The sequence below is a fragment of the Oncorhynchus keta genome, unplaced genomic scaffold (genome assembly GCF_023373465.1).
Source record: "Oncorhynchus keta strain PuntledgeMale-10-30-2019 unplaced genomic scaffold, Oket_V2 Un_contig_8525_pilon_pilon, whole genome shotgun sequence".
NCBI classification, from domain to species: Eukaryota; Metazoa; Chordata; class Actinopteri; order Salmoniformes; family Salmonidae; genus Oncorhynchus; species Oncorhynchus keta.
Genome location: NW_026290100.1, coordinates 25,001 through 31,193, shown reverse-complemented (window position 1 = coordinate 31,193; position 6,193 = coordinate 25,001). Strand labels below are relative to the sequence as shown.

General features: G+C 48.9%; 1 long non-coding RNA gene across 2 annotated transcripts in view; it reads left to right on the top strand.

The window, feature by feature from the left end:
• Positions 1-4,174: 4,174 nt before the first annotated feature.
• The window catches only part of LOC127926851 (uncharacterized), a 2,494-nt gene continuing 475 nt past the window's right edge, over positions 4,175-6,193 (top strand). For both annotated transcript variants that reach the window (XR_008125272.1, XR_008125271.1), the window contains exons 1-2: positions 4,175-4,476; positions 4,633-4,944. This is a non-coding gene — a long non-coding RNA (uncharacterized LOC127926851). The remainder of the gene's footprint in view (positions 4,477-4,632; positions 4,945-6,193) is intronic.

Here is a 6,193-nt window from a genome sequence, read left to right as displayed (position 1 = left end):
TGGTGCTGTTTCCCCTACTGTCTGAGTGGTGCTGTTTCCTCTACTGTCTGAGGTGGTGCTGTTTCCTCTACTGTCTGAGGTGGTGCTGTTTCCTCTACTGTCTGAGGTGGTGCTGTTTCCTCTACTGTCTGAGGTGGTGCTGTTTCCTCTACTGTCTGAGGTGGTGCTGTTTCCTCTACTGTCTGAGGTGGTGCTGTTTCCTCTACTGTCTGAGGTGGTGCTGTTTCCTCTACTGTCTGAGGTGGTGCTGTTTCCTCCACTGTCTGAGGTGGTGCTGTTTCCTCTACTGTCTGAGGTGGTGCTGTTTCTTCTACTGTCTGAGGTGTTGCTGTTTCCTCCTACTGTCTGAGGTGGTGCTGTTTCCTCCTACTGTCTGAGGTGGTGCTGTTTCCTCCACTGTCTGAGGTGGTGCTGTTTCCTCCACTGTCTGAGGTGGTGCTGTTTCCTCTACTGTCTGAGGTGGTGCTGTTTCCTCTACTGTCTGAGGTTGTGCTGTTTCCTCTACTGTCTGAGGTTGTGCTGTTTCCTCTACTGTCTGAGGTGGTGCTGTTTCCTCCTACTGTCTGAGGTGGTGCTGTTTCCTCTACTGTCTGAGGTTGTGCTGTTTCCTCTACTGTCTGAGGTGGTGCTGTTTCCTCCTACTGTCTGAGGTGGTGCTGTTTCCTCCTACTGTCTGAGGTGGTGCTGTTTCCTCTACTGTCTGAGGTGGTGCTGTTTCCTCTACTGTCTGAGGTGGTGCTGTTTCCTCTACTGTCTGAGGTGGTGCTGTTTCCTCCTACTGTCTGAGGTGGTGCTGTTTCCTCTACTGTCTGAGATTGTGCTGATCTAGCTTCCTGTCCTCAACGTTGTTAGCCTGGTAGATCTAGCTTCCTGTCCTCAACGTTGTTAGCCTGGTAGATCTAGCTTCCTGTCCTCAACGTTGTTAGCCTGGTAGATCCAGCTTCCTTCCTTAATGTTGTTAGCCTGGTAGATCCAGCTTCCTGTCCTTAACGTTGTTAGTCTGGTGGAACCAGCTTCCTGTCCTTAACGTTGTTAGCCTGGTAGATCCAGCTTCCTGTCCTTAACGTTGTAAGCCTGGTAGATCCAGCTTCCTGTCCTTAATGTTGTTAGTCTGGTAGATCCAGCTTCCTGTCCTTAACGTTGTTAGCCTGGTGGAACCAGCTTCCTGTCCTTAACCTTGTAAGCCTGGTAGATCCAGCTTCCTGTCCTTAACGTTGTTAGCCTGGTAGATCCAGCTCCCTGTCCTTAACGTTGTTAGCCTGGTAGATCCAGCTTCCTGTCCTTAACGTTGTTAGCCTGGTAGAACCAGCTTCCTGTCCTTAACGTTGTTAGCCTGGTGGAACCAGCTTCCTGTCCTTTACGTTGTTAGCCTGGTAGATCCAGCTTCCTGTCCTTTACGTTGTTAGCCTGGTGGAACCAGCCTGATCGCGTGAAATGAAATAGAAAAGAGAATAGTGAATGAATGCAACCATCTTGTTCCACCCAACTATAATTATTGTGACAGCTAGCCAGCCTCCTCTTTCTCCTCATCTTCTGTTGATATGAACAGGTGATTATTTAAATGAGCTGGGACAGGGTCGTTATCTAACCCTATTAGTCAGGACAAGAGCAGGAGAAGGGCAGAGGAGTGCGGTGCCAAATTAGAATCAGGTCCGCTTGATCAGATTCTCTCTGTTGTGTCCTTCAGGCAGAATAGTGCCCACACAACACAGAGGGTTGGAGACGTGTTTCTCTGTTTTTTACATGAGGGAAAACTTCTCAATAGACTGGTCGCTTCTTCTGTTGACTCGACTAGGACCTAGTGCATCTCTGATTGTTTTACGGGTCTGAAGAGAGTGAGTGAGTGAGAGAGAGAGAGAGAGAGAGAGAGAGAGAGAGAGAGAGAGAGAGAGAGAGAGAGAGAGAGAGAGAGAGAGAGAGAGAGAGAGAGAGAGAGAGAGAGAGAGAGAGAGAGAGACGGTCCTGGGACTGAGTTCACAAACCTGTTCTACTAACACACTGAAGCCTCAGGACCAGAACATCCAACCAATCAGGATTAAACAAATTACAACACAGTCAAAACCAAACTTATTGGGAAACACAAACACAAAGCAAAATGCAGTGCTATCTGGCCCTAAATCGACAGTACACCATGGCTAAATATTTGATCAAAACCTTGACAAAGTACAGGCTCAGTGAGAACAGCCTTGCCATTGAGAAGGGTAGACACAGGAAAACCTGGCTCCCTGTAGAGGAAAGGCTGTGCAACCACTGCACAACAGCAGAACCTGTCTCCTTGTAGAGGAAAGGCTGTGTAACCACTGAACAACAGCAGAACCTGTCTCCTTGTAGAGGAAAGGCTGTGTAACCACTGCACCACAGCAGAACCTGTCTCCTTGTAGAGGAAAGGCTGTGTAACCACTGCACAACAGCAGAACCTGTCTCCCTGTAGAGGAAAGGCTGTGTAACCACTGCACCACAGCAGAACCTGTCTCCTTGTAGAGGAAAGGCTGTGTAACCACTGAACAACAGCAGAACCTGGCTCCCTGTAGAGGAAAGGCTGTGCAACCACTGCACCACAGCAGAACCTGGCTCCCTGTAGAGGAAAGGCTGTGCAACCACTGCACCACAGCAGAACCTGGCTCCCTGTGGAGGAAAGGCTGTGCAACCACTGCACCACAGCAGAACCTGGCTCCCTGTAGAGGAAAGGCTGTGTAACCACTGCATCATAGCAGAACCTGGCTCCCTGTAGAGGAAAGGCTGTGTAACCACTGCACCACAGCAGAACCTGTCTCCCTGTAGAGGAAAGGCTGTGCAACCACTGCACCACAGCAGAACCTGGCTCCCTGTAGAGGAAAGGCTGTGCAACCACTGCACCACAGCAGAACCTGGCTCCCTGTAGAGGAAAGGCTGTGCAACCACTGCACCACAGCAGAACCTGAGACAGAGCTGCATTTCCTGACAAAATGTGAAAAATATAAAACAACTTGAGAGTAGGCTACCCGTCCTGTTGGGGGAGGACGCAGAGAGCTGTGGGTTGGCAGCGCACTACATTGAAGACCTCTCTGATGAGAGTAGGCCACCCGTCCTGTTGGGGGAGGACGCAGAGAGCTGTGGGTTGGCAGAGCACTACATTGAAGACCTCTCTGATGAGAGTAGGCTACCTGTCCTGTTGGGGGAGGACGCAGAGAGCTGTGGGTTGGCAGCGCACTACATTGAAGACCTCTCTGATGAGAGTAGGCTACCTGTCCTGTTGGGGGAGGACGCAGAGAGCTGTGGGTTGGCAGCGTACTACATTGAAGACCTCTCTGATGAGGATAGGCTACCCGTCCTGTTGGGGGAGGACGCAGAGAGCTGTGGGTAGGCAGCGCACTACATTGAAGACCTCTCTGATGAGAGTAGGCTACCTGTCCTGTTGGGGGAGGACGCAGAGAGCTGTGGGTTGGCAGCGCACTACATTGAAGACCTCTCTGATGAGAGTAGGCTACCTGTCCTGTTGGGGGAGGACGCAGAGAGCTGTGGGTTGGCAGCGCACTACATTGAAGACCTCTCTGATGAGGATAGGCTACCCGTCCTGTTGGGGGAGGACGCAGAGAGCTGTGGGTTGGCAGCGCACTACATTGAAGACCTCTCTGATGAGGATACGCTACCCGTCATGTTGGGGGAGGACGCAGAGACCCGTGGGTAGGCAGCGCACTACATTGAAGACCTCTCTGATGAGGATACGCTACCCGTCCTGTTGGGGGAGGACGCAGAGAGCTGTCGGTAGGCAGCGCACTACATTGAAGACCTCTCTGATGAGGATACGCTACCCGTCCTGTTGGGGGAGGACGCAGGGAGCTGTGGGTAGGCAGACCACTACATCAAAGACCTCTCTGATGAGGACAGGCTACCCGTCCTGTTGGGGGAGGACGCAGAGAGCTGTGGGTTGGCAGCGCACTACATTGCTGCCTGCCATAAGTGGAGGGACAGTGTCTGACAGACCAATCAACCTGCTCATGTCCTCTACTGTCTACTTATTGTTATTGATCAATGTGTTGGTTATTTTGACCCTTGGTTACTGTTGTCCCGGTGACAATTTAGATTCTTATTATTTTCATATTGTAAATATCCAAAGTGAGCGAGAGAGAGAGAGAGAGAGAGAGAGAGACAAATTGTTCTCCTTTCTCTCTCTCTAGTGTCCATGTGGTTTCAGATCTATGGTTAAGCTGATAATGACAGCTAAGCCAACCGGTTGCATCAGTTTCTCTCTCTAGTGTCCAGGTGGTTTCAGATCTATGGTTAAGCTGATAATGACAGCTAAGCCAACCGGTTGCATCAGTTTCTCTCTCTAGTGTCCAGGTGGTTTCAGATCTATGGTTAAGCTGATAATGACAGCTAAGCCAACCGGTTGCATCAGTTTCTCTCTCTAGTGTCCATGTGGTTTCAGATCTATGGTTAAGCTGATAATGACAGCTAAGCCAACCGGTTGCATCAGTTTCTCTCTCTAGTGTCCAGGTGGTTTCAGATCTACGGTTAAGCTGATAATGACAGCTAAGCCAACCGGTTGCATCAGTTTCTCTCTCTAGTGTCCAGGTGGTTTCAGATCTATGGTTAAGCTGATAATGACAGCTAAGCCAACCGGTTGCATCAGTTTCTCGCTCTAGTGTCCAGGTGGTTTCAGATCTATGGTTAAGCTGATAATGACAGCTAAGCCAACCGGTTGCATCAGTTTCTCTCTCTAGTGTCCAGGTGGTTTCAGATCTATGGTTAAGCTGATAATGACAGCTAAGCCAACCGGTTGCATCAGTTTCTCTCTCTAGTGTCCAGGTGGTTTCAGATCTATGGTTAAGCTGATAATGACAGCTAAGCCAACCGGTTGCATCAGTTTCTCTCTCTAGTGTCCATGTGGTTTCAGATCTATGGTTAAGCTGATAATGACAGCTAAGCCAACCGGTTGCATCAGTTTCTCTCTCTAGTGTCCAGGTGGTTTCAGATCTATGGTTGAGCTGATAATGACAGCTAAGCCAACCGGTTGCATCAGTTTCTCTCTCTAGTGTCCATGTGGTTTCAGATCTATGGTTAAGCTGATAATGACAGCTAAGCCAACCGGTTGCATCAGTTTCTCTCTCTAGTGTCCATGTGGTTTCAGATCTATGGTTAAGCTGATAATGACAGCTAAGCCAACCGGTTGCATCAGTTTCTCTCTCTAGTGTCCATGTGGTTTCAGATCTATGGTTAAGCTGATAATGACAGCTAAGCCAACCGGTTGCATCAGTTTCTCTCTCTAGTGTCCATGTGGTTTCAGATCTATGGTTAAGCTGATAATGACAGCTAAGCCAACCGGTTGCATCAGTTTCTCTCTAGTGTCCATGTGGTTTCAGATCTATGGTTAAGCTGATAATGACAGCTAAGCCAACCGGTTGCATCAGTTTCTCTCTCTAGTGTCCAGGTGGTTTCAGATCTATGGTTAAGCTGATAATGACAGCTAAGCCAACCGGTTGCATCAGTTTCTCTCTAGTGTCCAGGTGGTTTCAGATCTACGGTTAAGCTGATAATGACAGCTAAGCCAACCGGTTGCATCAGTTTCTCTCTCTAGTGTCCAGGTGGTTTCAGATCTATGATTAAGCTGATAATGACAGCTAAGCCAACCGGTTGCATCAGTTTCTCTCTCTAGTGTCCAGGTGGTTTCAGATCTATGGTTAAGCTGATAATGACAGCTAAGCCAACCGGTTGCATCAGTTTCTCTAGTGTCCATGTGGTTTCAGATCTATGGTTAAGCTGATAATGACAGCTAAGCCAACCGGTTGCATCAGTTTCTCTCTCTAGTGTCCATGTGGTTTCAGATCTATGGTTAAGCTGATAATGACAGCTAAGCCAACCGGTTGCATCAGTTTCTCTCTCTAGTGTCCATGTGGTTTCAGATCTATGGTTAAGCTGATAATGACAGCTAAGCCAACCGGTTGCATCAGTTTCTCTCTCTAGTGTCCAGGTGGTTTCAGATCTATGGTTAAGCTGATAATGACAGCTAAGCCAACCGGTTGCATCAGTTTCTCTCTCTAGTGTCCAGGTGGTTTCAGATCTATGGTTAAGCTGATAATGACAGCTAAGCCAACCGGTTGCATCAGTTTCTCTAGTGTCCAGGTGGTTTCAGATCTATGATTAAGCTGATAATGACAGCTAAGCCAACCGGTTGCATCAGTTTCTCTCTCTAGTGTCCAGGTGGTTTCAGATC